The 14,101-nt window shown below is 41.2% G+C and overlaps 1 protein-coding gene across 2 annotated transcripts in view; it reads left to right on the top strand.

The window, feature by feature from the left end:
• Positions 1 to 14,101, top strand: part of LOC117508633 (cell adhesion molecule 2-like) — a 717,110-nt gene that overhangs the window by 357 nt on the left and 702,652 nt on the right. The window lies entirely within an intron of this gene.

Genomic DNA, 14,101 nt, shown 5'->3' with positions numbered 1-14,101 from the left:
GCTGTGTGCGCGCTGATGGTGGCCTGATTGAATCGTTTCTGAGTCTCCGGGTCGCCTCGGACCCTCTTCTGTTGTTGGTGGTTCTCGCACACATCACTGATTTCTGCCAGAGAAGAAGTTTGATGCTTTTTTCCCCCCTCTCTCTCTCTCTCTTCTGGATTCATTACGCGTTTGTGTCGCGGCCGTGAGTGTTTGGCGCAGGCTGCGACCCCGCGCAGTGTTGGCGTGCACTGAGCGTCAAAGTTGGGCTGCTGGGATGACAATCGCAGGTGATGGTTTTGTGCAGCCAGGCATCAGTTTGGTCCTAAGGAACTGCCCCATGTGCGTCCGGCTCGCGGACATGCTTGCGCAGCCACCGCCCTGTGGGCGACCAGCGCGCACAGACGCACCGCCGGCACGGCAAAGGGGGTGTCAAGGACTGCCGGATCAAAACAAAAATGATCCACTGGCTCATGCACCTGTCATCCGTGTGTGTGTGTGTTTGGCATTGTTGGATGAGTGTGTTGCAGTGATGTGTTCGGTGAGAGCTTTGTGTTGCTGCTCATTCTGCTCAAACTATTCCTCACAGAACCCTGCTCCCACTTCTTGTCACATATCTTGGTTTGCCCAAGAGCACAGGGTGTCCTGGAGACAACGCACAACTTGTTCAATTTAAAGGGGTCATATTATTAAAAAAAACATGTTTTTTGAAAATCTTATTAAAAGTAACATGTTCAAGGTTTCATGTCACACATTTGCACAGTGGCACAATTCAGACTGCTTCAATAACAGGAGTTGGAAATTTGTGACATATGTCACCGTATGTGGAGTCCCACTTGCTCTCTGAGACATGCCCACACAGTTAGTGGAGCGAGTTTGCCCCAGTAGTAAGAATGAATTTGTTTCTGTTTAAAGGGGTCATATTATACATATTTTCATGAAGATAATGCAGGTGAGCCTTTCCAGTGTGTGCCCCACCTTTTACCCAATTACTTCTGGAATAGCCTCCAGGAGGGTTGAGAAAATGTCATAAAAACAGATAATAGCAGTAGCCCGCAGATACTGAGATGATCACATCTGTAATAATAATAATAATCATGATAATAATAATATCAAACTGCAAAAAATGTTACATGGACTTTTAAAGACAAGTTCAAAAACAGTAAAATGTCTGAAATGAACTCATTTCCACAAAATTATCCATTTTCCAATACATTAGCATGGGGCGGAAAGTTGACCTTGGGGGTAAAATGGGGTAAAATGTCACGAAATGGAGCAGGCTGACCCAAACTGACTCCAAATATGATTACACATGATTCATTTAATTACTTTTATTTAATTATTTTTAAGCAAATTGGAGTGAAATGGGGACTGATAATGAAACGGGGGTAAAAACGTAGCGAAATGGAGCAGGCTGACTCTAAATATGATTCAATTAAGTACTTTTATTTAATTTTTTTGTGAAATGGAGCGACATGGAGACTGATAATAACGAAATGGGGGTAAAACGTAATGAAATGGAGCAGACTGACCCACTGACTGAAGTTTCATCTCTTGAATGCCAGATGGCGCACCTGCCCCTACTTCATGTACTGAGCGCATCTCACAAAAAACAAAAGCCAAACAATTAAATAAAAGTACATACACTCTAAGAAATAAAACATTGAATTTAATTGATAAAGTTAAGGTAACTTTTTCCACATAACACTGTCAATTAAGTGCAAAATAATATTGTAGTTGAAATTAATTAAATCAAATGAAACATTACTTAAATCCAGAAAATTAACAATTGCAAGTATATTGAAAATAACAGTATTAATTACATTTTAAAACCCCTGTTTCATTTCTTAGACTGTATTTGGAGTCAGTCTGGTTCTCTCTGCTCCATTTCATTACATTTTAGCCCATTTCGTGATTGTCAGTCCCCATTTCGCCCCATTTCGTTATGTAGTATGGCCCCCAGATTTTAAGCGGTATCAGAAGGGTGATTATTATTTTTAAACAATTGTTGTCATTAGTTCTGTGTGTTGTGTATTGTATGGGTCAATTAAAGGAGCACTTTAGAATTTTCAATCTTGGCTTTATTTTTGGACGTTTTGGACCTTATCTTTTTACTTGGCAAAAAAAATGTTTTTAATCAGTTAAGTATTGAGTTAGAATGCTAACACTGTTACAGGCTACATAAATATATAATGTAATTGTAATCATATGGGGCTAGCTAAAACCCTCAAGGTGCGTTTACACATAGGCAAGATGTGTTCCGAATGTCATATTTGCATCATTCTTGGCACATTCCTCACATTCTTAACATGACTTAACGCATGTGAATAGGTGTCTTAATAACACGTGTTGGTGCGTGATATTTATGATTTTCGTGGAGCATATTTTTGTCTGTCAAAAAAAAAAAATCTACCACGAATGTCACGCACCATCCTCATTTTGCCTCATGTCGTGGAGGTCACAACTGAGCACGTTGATCCATCTTGATTAGTGATAATCCTTAATAGAGCGTGACAGCGTTCTTTTCTGACGTGCACAATTAAACCCCGCTGCACCGCATTCAGTTTCATTGCTGCAGGATGCTGAAGAAGGACAGTGATGCCAAGTCGGCTAAAAGTCGTTCTCATGCTCCTCAGCGCGCTCCTGCAGGTGTTCCACCTGCTGCATGTGCCTGATGTTTGGGAAAACAAGCGAGACGAGAGCCACGTGAAGCCATACATCTGGCTCTTTCAGTCTCCTCCTCTTCTCTGCACCACTCCATGGCACAGAGTCCAATGAAGCATGTAATCACAAAGTTCTTCTGCTGTGGCTGTTGAGGAAAAACTGGAGTGATCTGAATTGTTCAGCAACTGATGGTTGGATGAATATATGTGTGTGTGTGTGTGTGTGTGTGTGTGTGTGGAGACAATTCGCCTCATTCACAACGTGACAGAACTTAACGATGCACTGTTACGTGCGATAGTGCGCAACAACGCGGAACATTATTCTTGACCGTGCGTACTGGTTCCTGATAATGTGCCATTAATTGTAACCCGTGGTAACAGGTTGCAGCAGTTCCTGAGGAGACGTGACGCCTTTGCCCCGAATCATCACATTTGTGATCAGCGGCCAAGAATGTATAATTCATGGCATTCGTGACGTGCCGTCGTTATGTGTAAATGCAGCATTAAATGAAATCACTTGGTACCAGTGCAGATGTGAAAATATCATTAGAAGGGCCTGGTAGCATAGAGAGAATCCCTACAGACATAGATTTGTGCATAGTCACCTCAGTAAGTGTAAATAAACATTTTAAAATGATGGATTAAGCAGTTAGCATCTTTCCTTAGCCTGCTTTTGCTCTGGATTTGCAGTTTTCTACTAATTCATTACAAGTCGATTGTGGGTGAAGGGTTTGTATTTCTGCTTATAACAGGAACAAGCCCTTCAATGACAGTCAGCTTGTAATGACTGACTGCTGAGCCATAACACCAGGCTAATTTGAGAAGCTAACTGTATAACCGTATAATGTACAGTTTCTTCACATTTACTGAGGTAAATATGCACATGTGTACCTCTATAGGTATCTTCTCCATCCAGCCAGACACTTGTAATGATATTTATGCCTATTCAGTGGTGACAATATACAGTTTACTTTGAATATTTTAGCTTCCCCCATTCATTTACATTGCATAGCTGTTTAGCATGTGACCATGTTAGCATTTCAAATCAATCCTGGACCTATTAACTAGTCTTAACTTCATAATTGAACCCTAAAACATCTCAAAATAAGACCCTTGCTGATCACTTTGGAGTTATGCTTGAACATGTCTATAGTAGGAACTTGAGATTCACTTTAACGTTCATATTGCACATTTATATGTTTCTATGGTGCTTTTGTTTGTTAAATAGAGTATAATGTGTTGTTTATCGATTGTGCCACTAATATTGGTCAGATGGGGCAGCACGGTGGCTTAGTGGTTAGCACTGTCGCTTCACAGCAAGAAGGTTGTGGGATTGCTTCCCATGTGGGGCCCTTTTGTGTGGCGTTTGCGTGGGTTCTCTTCCAGTTCTCAGGCTTTCTCCCACATCCAAAGACATGCAGGTAAGGTGAACTGGAAACTTTAAATTGACCATTGGTATACGTGTGGGTGTGAATGTGATTGTCTGTCAATATGTCACCCAGCAATAGACTTTTGTCCTGTCCTGGGTGTACCCTGCCTCATGCACTACACCTGCTGGGACCCCCGCCCCCCCCATGACCCTGATTTAAAGTAAGTGTGTATAGAAAATGGACTGACGGGTAATTACGGCTGTTTTGTTGGGTAAAAATTGCTCTGCTGGGATAACATTTGATCCCAGTCTAAATAGAGTAAAAACACTCTATTGTGGAGTGAAATCAGCTCTACCGGTGTCGCCGACCGAACAGTCCCGCTGCCCTGCCTCCACTGCGCATGCATCATTTCGGCGATCAGGCGCTTTATGGATGGATTGTCTTCACTGAAAGCGATAAAATGGATTAATGGGATTATTAACCATCAGATGATAACGGTGAAATCTCTTAAATCATTCTAAAGTCAGTTTGATTCTTGAAAAAATATTATTCCCCAAATTTCTTTGTATAGGAATTGATGGTTTTCCCCGTTGATTCTGAGTTTTTGCTGAAAGACAGATCGTGTGTTTTCCATGTGTTGACAGTGCTTAGAAAGCCAGTCACCCACTTGCTTAATGTGACCTGATTTTACTGTGAGCAACCTGGAAATGGCCATGAACTACTTAAAATTAGAATGAAATTAATTCCCATCCAAGTGATTCAGGTGCTGTATTGACACAATACTACAGTAGCTGAGTTCAATCTAAGCTGTTTCCTTGTCATTGACACATGATAAAGCAGCATTGGCATGCAATTTTTAAAACAGATTATTTTACCTCATATCATCTAGAACATCATTTTGAATTTACACAAATATGAATGACATTTATTCTACTAATGAATATCAGTTCGCATAAGTTTAACTGAATATTGTTTAATCAGTTTGCCATGCTTTGCTGTGCCTACCTGTGGCTTGACTTCTATGTCACGAATGGAAATTTGCTGTAATGTAAATAAGTACAATGTTTTTCTTGCTACACTACCCTCACTCCGTAAATGTATAAAATAAATATGGACTTTTTGTTCTGTTCATTCTTAAAACTATGCTTAAATAGCACCATTTGGCACTTCATTTTCAAAACGTTTTCCAGGGAAGGCCCTCACCTGTGGTAGGTTATCGCCCTGCCACAACCTTCACCCTGGATGAAGTTTTGCTTTTCCTCAAAATTCTACACATAGTACCCCATAATGACAATATAAAGTTTTTTTTTCGAGAATTTGCAGATTTATTAAAAATAAAGAACAAAGAAATCACGTGTACATAAGTATTCACAGCCTTTGCCATGAAGCACAAAATTGAGCTCAGGTGCATCCTGTTTCCACTGATCATCCTTGAGATGTTTCTACAGCTTAATTGGAGTCCACCTGGGGTAAATGCAGTTGATTGGACATGATTTGGAAAGACACACCTGTTTACATATAAAGTCCCACAGTTGACAGTACATGTCAGAGCACAAACCAAGCATGAAGTCAAAGAAATTGTCTCTAGACCTCAGAGACAGGATTGTCTCAAGGCACATTTCTGGTGCTTTGAAGGTCCCAATGAGCACAGTGACCACAATCATCCATAACTGGAAGAACTGTGCATCTAGAGCTGGCCTCCCATCTAAACTGAGCAATCGGGGAAGAAGGGCCTTACTCAAGGAGGTGACCAAGAACCCGATGGACCCTCTGCCAGAGCTCCAGCATTCCTCTGTGGCAGGACACAAAACTTGAACTCTTTGGTGTGAATGCCATACGTCATGTTTGGAGGAAACCAGGCACCATCCTTACAGTGAAGCATGGTGGTGGTGGCATTATGCTGTAGGGATGTTTTTCAGTGGCAGAAACTGGGAGACTAGTCAGGATTGAGGGAAAGATGAATGCAGCAATGTATAGGGACATACTGGATGAAAACCTGCTCCAGAGCGCTCTTGACCTCAGACTGGGAACATAGTTCATCTTTCAGCAGGGCGATGACCCTAAACACACAGCCAAGATATCAAAGGAGTGGCTTCAGGACAACTCTGTGAATGTCCTTGAGTGGCCCAGCCAGAGCCCAGACCTGAATCCAATTGAACATCTCTGGAGAGATCTGAAAATGGCTGTGCACCGATGCTCCCCATCCAACCTGATGGAGCTTGAGAGGTGCTGCAAAGAGGAATGGACACAATTGCCCAAAGATAGGTGCACTAAGCTTGTAGCATCATATTCAAGAAGAATTGAGACTGTAATTGCTGCCAAAGGTACATCAACAAAGTATTGAGCAAAGGGTGTGAATACTTATGTACAAGTGATTCCTTATATTTTATTTTTGATAAATTTGCAAAAAATTAAAAAATATTTTTTCATGTCATTATGGAGTGTTATGAGTAGAATTTTGAGAGAAAAAAAAAATTACTCCATTTTGGATTAAGGCCAGAGGTGGGACGAAGTCACCAGCAAGAATCGGCAAGTCACAAGGCTCAAGTAAAGTCTCAAGTCATAATGACAACCAATTGTTTGCAAGCTGACTTTAGACTTGACTTGAGACTTGCCGATTCATGACTTGAGAATGACTTGACAGTGACTTCATCCCACCTGTGATTAAGGCTGTAACATAAAATGTGGAAAAGTAAAGCACTTTGAATACTTTCCAGATGCACTGGTATAAGAGAAAACAGGTCATTTTTATTATTACTGTTTGCCATTGATTTTATTTTTTATTAGCCTTCTATAAGTATCAAGAGAAAATCAAATGTTTTTTTTTTTAATTTCTGCTTATCCTTTTTGACCAGGAAAAAGAAACAGCTTGTAATTGATCTTTTATGTTTTAAAAGATTTCTGTTGATTCCAATTGTTTTCTTAGCTGTTTCCAGCTTTTTTTTTTTTTTTTTCGTAGGACACGATTGTGAAAAGGTTTTTTAAAAAGGAAGATGGTGAACAGCTTATGATTTGGTTGTAAAAACTTTTGGTCAGAAGATTTTGTTTTGTTTTGCTTTAATGCCTGTATATACTAACAAAAGGATAATGAATGCTGTATTTCATTTCTGCCTATAACCACACCTACATTCGACACATGTGTAACTTTAAAGGTTGTATTTTTTCATAATATGACCCCTTTAAAGAAACAGGCATAGAAATGGATTATTTTCAGAGACCTTTTTTTTTGTTTAAGACTCATAATCACAGTGAAGATGGACAATATTTCGCTTTTTTTAACTTCACGGTAATACACAGTGAAAGGTATGGCAAGCACATATCACCCACTTCATGCACTTTATTGCTTTTAAGACATGCTGTCTTATAGTAGTTTGCTGAAAAGGTGTGTAATATGACCGCTTTAACCAAAAATGAAAGCATCTTAATAAGGTTAAACCTCATAAGGTCAAGTTTCAAAATGAAAGCTGCTTGGCTGCAGCTTCCCTTTTTATTTATCACAGTACGCCGTCTCCATTTAGCTGTGATCTCACAACCCTCTTTGCACATTTGTTCAGGTTAAATTTGTGCTTCATGCAATTCCATTAAATTCAGCAGCTGATCCGAAGGCCGGTGTTTGCAAACCCAATGTTTCCGCCCTCATGCCTCCATGTCAACGTTGCACCAGACTGAGCAGGTACCAGTAACATCTTCAGAGTTGCTGTTGTCGCCTGCTGTGAACTTTTCTTTGTCATGACAGCACAGTGGTGCATGATTGGATGTCTGAGATGTGAGAGCTGTGTTTCCCTATATCATGTGTTCAAGGGAAAACTGGCAATATTGTGATTGCAAAAACAGTTTAAATAAGAATTTAATAGTTTGTTCATTTCTGTAAGAAGCGTTTAAATATTGGATAGGAGAGCATTGTACAAACTAAGAAATGTGCATGGTGGGCAGTACTCCCAGTCAGTAGTTTGATTTACTATTTCTTTAGCAAATTATGCTACAAGCAGTATTTTTTATAGCAGCCACTTTGTGTAAAATGAGTTTTTTTAAATTTACCTTTTACAGTAATGATGCTTGTGCTTTTTATATTAAACATTGCAGTTATCTGACTGTTCATGTGAGAAGTTGCCCTGTTGAAAGCACATCTTACCACACATTTGTTTCAGTCTATTGCAGGGCTACATGTAGAGAAACAAAAAACACCTGTCAATTTCAAAGTTTCCAATTCACCTAACCTGCATGTCTTTCTAAGTGGGAGGAAGCAGGAGCACCCAGAGGGAACCCACACAGGCGGGAAGTGATCCCACGGTCTTCTTGCTGTGAGGCATCACTGCCACACCACCCTGCCACTCGCATATATATATATATATATATATATATATATATATATATATATATATATATATATATATATATATATATATATATATATACACACACACACACACACACACACACACACACAGCTGGAAAAATAAGTATTGAACACGTCACCATTTTTCCCAGTAAATATAATTCAAAAGGTGCTATTGACATGAAATTTTCACCAAATGCCGGTAACAACCCATGTAATCCACACATACAAAGAAATCAAACCACAGATGACCATAAATTAAGTTATGTGTTATAATGTGAAATAACAGAGAAAAAGTACTGAACATCTGAGAGGGAGGTGCAAAAAGGCATGGAAAGCTAAGGCACCAGCTGAAGTCTATTAGTAATTAGAAAGCAATCCTTTCCTTTGTCAGTGCAAATTAATATCAGGTGGTTCAGTACCAACTGATGGTCTATAAATAGGTGTCTCATTACCAGTGGTGGGCACAGTTCTGCTAATCGGTTAACCGCTAAATAGCAGTGCTAACTTTTTGTTAGCTGCTTAGCTTTTCAGCTACCTTTGAAAACCGGACCAATTAACTTCCGCTAAATGTAGTTCTGATAACTTTTAGACCGCTAACATGTTTTTGCGGACATAGTGAACAAAGCTTAACAGTTAAAAACATTTGTAAAGCCTGAACTCATACATTTTAATTCCTGCCTTTTATATGTTTTATAGCAGACAGACAGCTATGAGAGACAGAGCTCAATCCTCTGCAGCAGAACAGATCTGGCTACCAGGCAGAAAGGAAGAGAAGAAAAAAAAAACTAATTTATTTTCACAGCCATACAGTCTTGCAGACGTGTCACATGAGTCATGCACAGCAAGCCAGTTTTGACTTATGGTTCAGTTTTTAAACAAACTAATCCCGGACAAGTTATCAAAATTAACATCACCTCTGTCGTTTTTACAAAGTGAAAATATCAGCTATATGTTTTAGTTTTAAAGTAATGCACTAATTTTGAAGGTTTAAATGTTTGTTTTTGAATGTTGAATGTTTACACAAACTGGCTGGGATGTACAAACACACACTCACTTGCATTTTTGCTGTACAAGCTGTATGCTGCTGCCAATGCAGGGTGTAGTCACATCAAGACATAGAGTACTCGTGGCATCGACAAAGAAGGAAAATAAAATGAAGTTCTCACAACTCTACCTTCGAACTGATGATAGCTAGATATGGGTCACCATAGCTTGGTTTTGACTGATGTGGCTTGTTTTTCTTTCTCCAGTTAAAAATCTCTCCACCTTTTATTTTACACACCATTTTCACTCTCTGTGTGTGTTACAGTATGTGGGTTGAAATACTTTTACTCACTTTTTAAGAATAGTGTGAATGTCTCTGAAGACTGTAATTTCTGTGGCTGACTGCAACCAGTGCAAACTGGATTCAGGTCAGACTATGTAGGATTATACCTATGATAATGTGCCATTACTCTATAATAATATCACTATCTTATACTCCAGATGCTTTTTTACATAATCAAATAAAATGATGTGGGATTTTTACGCAACAATTAAAAAATATTATGCAGTGTTCTAATGTTTTAAAAAAGGGGACACATCTGTATAACATGACTGACATTAAATTTACATATATATATATATATATATATACACACATATATATATATATATATATATATATATACACACGCTTGAATTTACACACACACTCATCTTCAACCGCTTAATCCATTCAAGGGTCGCGAGGGGCTGGAGCCTATCCCAAGAGTCACAGAGCGCGAGGCGGGGTACACCCAGGACAGGACACCAGTCTGTCACAGCTCTTGAATTTAACTGAATTGAATTTAACTCTAACTTATTTTTATGGACAGAATTTCTAGGCGCAGCCATGGTGTAGAGGGGGTCTGGTTTGGGAACCACAGAATCTCGTCTCTGCTGTTTGCGGATGATGTGGTTCTGTTGGCTTCGTCAAATCAGGACCTTTAGCGTGCACTGAGGCGGTTTGCAGCCGAGTGTGAGGCGTCTGGGATGAAAATCAGCACCTCCAAATCCGAGGCCATGGTTCTCGACCGGAAAAAGGTGCTTTGCCTTCTTCAGGTTGGTGGAGTGTCCTTGTCTCAAGTGGAGGAGTTTAAGTATCTCGGGGTCTTGTTCACGAGTGAGGGACGGATGGAGCGTGAGATCGATAGACGGATCGGTGCAGCGTCTGCAGTGATGCGGGCACTGTATCGGACCGTCATGGTGAAGAGAGAGCTGAGTAGGGGGGCAAAGCTCTTGATTTACCGATCGATCTACGTTCCGATCCTCACCTATGGTCATGAGATTTGGCTCATGACCGAAAGAACGAGATTGTGGGTACAAGCGGCCGAGATGAGTTTCCTCCGCAGGGTGGCTGTGCGCTCCCTTAGAGATAGGGTGAGGAGCTTGGTCACTCGGGAGGAGCTCGGAGTCGAGCCGCTGCTCCTTCACATCGAAAGGAGTCAGTTGAGGTGGCTCGGGCATCTTTTCCGGATGCCCCCTGGACGCCTTGCTGGAGAGGTGTTCCGGGCACGTCCCATTGGGAGGAGGCCCCGGGGAAGACCCAGGACACGCTGGAAGGATTACATCTCTCGGCTGGCTTGGGAATGCCTTGGGGTTCCCCCGGAGGAGCTGGGGGAGGTGTGTGTGGATCGGGAGGTCTGGGCGGCTTTGCTTGAGCTGCTGCCCCCGCGACCCGACTCCGGATAAAGCGGAAGAAAATGGATGGATGGATGGATGAATTTAACTCACCAGAATTACTTTTACAACCATTTGTCTTCAGTATTCCATTAAAATGTGTGTGTGTGTGGGGGGGGGCACATTCCATTTATTTGTCTGTTGATCCACCTTGGCTCTGTGAAAGTGAGGGATCAGCCACAGGAACGTACGGTTTATTATAAATTAAAGAGTTACAATCAATATTTTTGTCACGTTAATATAAACAATCAGGTGTTGTAAAATGTTATCGACAAAAATATATAACTCAGACTCAGAGGTGATACTTGTTTCCGAGCCCGTTCTCTCGCACTCACTCATTTCTCTGGGCTTTATCTTCCACCCAGCACAAAGCAGTGCACTGTGTAGCATAAGTGTCATTCTTAGTTTACCCCTGGCACAGGTGGCAATTTTGTGTCCACTTTCTCTATGGATCACACCACTTGTGCTCATGTGTGCATGTGTGTCTAAAAATGAGTTGTCAGATGAGAGTACGTCATCTGTCACAAGAAAGTGTTTTCACCTTAGACCAGGGGAAATTATACAGTGAGGAAAATAAGTATTTGAACACCCTGCGATTTTGCAAGTTCTTCCACTTATAAATCATGGAGGGGTCTGAAATTTTCATCTTAGGTGCATGTCCACTGTGAGAGACATAATCTAAAAAAAAAAAAAAAAAATCCGGAAATCACAATGTATGATTTTTTTAATAATTTATTTGTATGTTACTGCTGCAAATAAGTATTTAAACACCTACCTACCAGCAACAATTCTGGCTCTCACAGACCTGTTAATTTTTCTTTAAGAAGTCCTCTTATTCTGCACTCTTTACCTGTATTAATTGCACCTGTTTGAACTTGTTACCTGTATAAAAGACACCTGTTCACACACTCAATCAATCACACTCCAACCTGTCCACCATAGCCAAGACCAAAGAGCTGTCTAAGGACACCAGGGACAAAACTGTAGCCCTGCATAAGGCTGGTATGGACTACAGGACAACAGGCAAGCAGCTTGGTAGAAGACAACAACTGTTATGATTATTTATTAGAAAGTGGAAGAAACACAAGATGACTGTCAATCTCCTTCGGTCTGGGATTCCATGCAAGATCTCACTTTGTGGGGTAAGGATGATTGTGAGAAAGCTCAGAACTACACAGGAGGACCTGGTCAATGACCTGAAGAGAGCTGAAGATTACATTAGTAACACATGATGCTGTCATGGTTTAAAATCCTGCAAGGTCCCCATGCTCAAGCCAGCACATGTCCAGGCCCGTTTGAAGTTCACCAGTGACCATTTGGATGATCCAGAGGATGCATGGGAGAAGGTCATGTGGTCAGATGAGACCAAAATAGAGCTTTTTGGAATCAACTCCACTTACCATGTTTAGAGGATGAGAACAACCCCAAGAAAACCATCCCAAGCGTGAATCATGGGGGTGGAAACATCATACTCTGGGGGTGCTGTTCTGCGAAGGGGACAGGATGACTGCACCGTATTGAAGGGAGGATGGATGGGGTTATGTATTGCGAGATTTTGGCAAACAACCTCCTTCCCCCAGTAAGAGCATTGAAGATGGGTCATGGCTGGGTCTTCCAGCATGACAATGACCCCAAACACACAGCCAGGGCAACTATGGAGGGGCCCCATAAGAAGCATTTCAAGGTCCTGGAGTGGCCTGGCCAGTCTCCAGACCTGAACTCAATAGAAAATCTTTGGAGGGAGCTGAAACTCCAAACATGAAAGCTCTAGAGATCTGTATGGAGGAGTGGACCAAAATCCCTGCGGCAGTGTGTGAAAACCTGGTGGAAAAACTACAGGAAAGTTTGACCTCTGTAATGGCAGACAAAGCTACTGTACCAAATATTAACATTGATTTTCACAGGTGTTCAAATACTTATTTGCAGCAGTAACATACAAATAAATTATTAAAAAATCATACATTGTGATTTCCGGATTTTTTTTTTTTTTTTTAGATTATGTCTCTCACAGTGGACATGCACCTAAGATGAAAATTTCAGACCCCTCCATGATTTCTAAGTGGGAGAACTTGCAAAATCGCAGGGTGTTCAAATACTTATTTTCCTCAATGTATATAAAGTGCAGCGCTGTGGATTTTTAAACTACTTCGCTGCTTCACCTCAGGGAGCTTTGGTGCCCACTGTCCATTGTGCAATGTGGAAGCTTGATGCTAATCGGTTAACTCACCAGAAATCCTTTCACTTGTAGCTGCTTTCTCAATACCACAGTGTCAGGAGCCACTCTGATTGCTCATTATAGTGTTTGGTCTTCAACACATCCATGCCTCATGATCATTGGAAATCCAACCCCTCTGTGGACAGTGCCTGGCTTTGCATTGGTATGTCCCGCTGTCTAAATGAGAATGTATGCTGGGACATGTCACAAATGGATTTGTGCCTTCTGGGTGACTTGTTGTTGCACCCACTGTCAAGCTAGAGGTCTCTGTGTCTATCTCACAGTTCATGTGGGTGTGTCTCATCAACTGACTGAGGAGAAGCATGACTATAAAATGGCAAGACAAGGTTTTCAACCTAGCACTCCTAGAGAGATGAGGACTGCCCAACACTGAGGGCGTGACAGTCAAGAGCCAGCTGAGCTGGACAGGACATGTTGGCCGCATGAGGGACTCCAGGATACCCAAAATGTTGCTATACAGTCAGTTGAAAGAGGACCAGTGTAAACCTTGAAGACAGTGCAAATGGTTCAAAAACAAAGACAAATCGAAAAGTCTGTGGCTTTGACATTGCTACCTGAGAAGTACATGCCCTTGATCGCCCACACTGGAGACAGGTGTACTCTATTGGCATTAAGGCTTTTGAACATAACAGAATACTGACTATTGGGAACAAACCAGAGAGGTACAAGCAGGAGATGCCTTCCTGTGCAACATCTATGGGAAATCTTGTGCTTCAAGAATCGGCCTGTGTTCTCACATGAGGACTCATAACCTTCAGCCTATTGCCTTCTCATCTGTCGACTCACTGGGAGACACATCACATAGTAATTAGTG

The sequence above is a fragment of the Thalassophryne amazonica genome, chromosome 4, assembly GCF_902500255.1.
Source record: "Thalassophryne amazonica chromosome 4, fThaAma1.1, whole genome shotgun sequence".
NCBI classification, from domain to species: Eukaryota; Metazoa; Chordata; class Actinopteri; order Batrachoidiformes; family Batrachoididae; genus Thalassophryne; species Thalassophryne amazonica.
The sequence above is the reverse complement of the archived record's forward strand: the minus strand, read 5'-3'. Positions and strand labels throughout refer to the sequence as shown.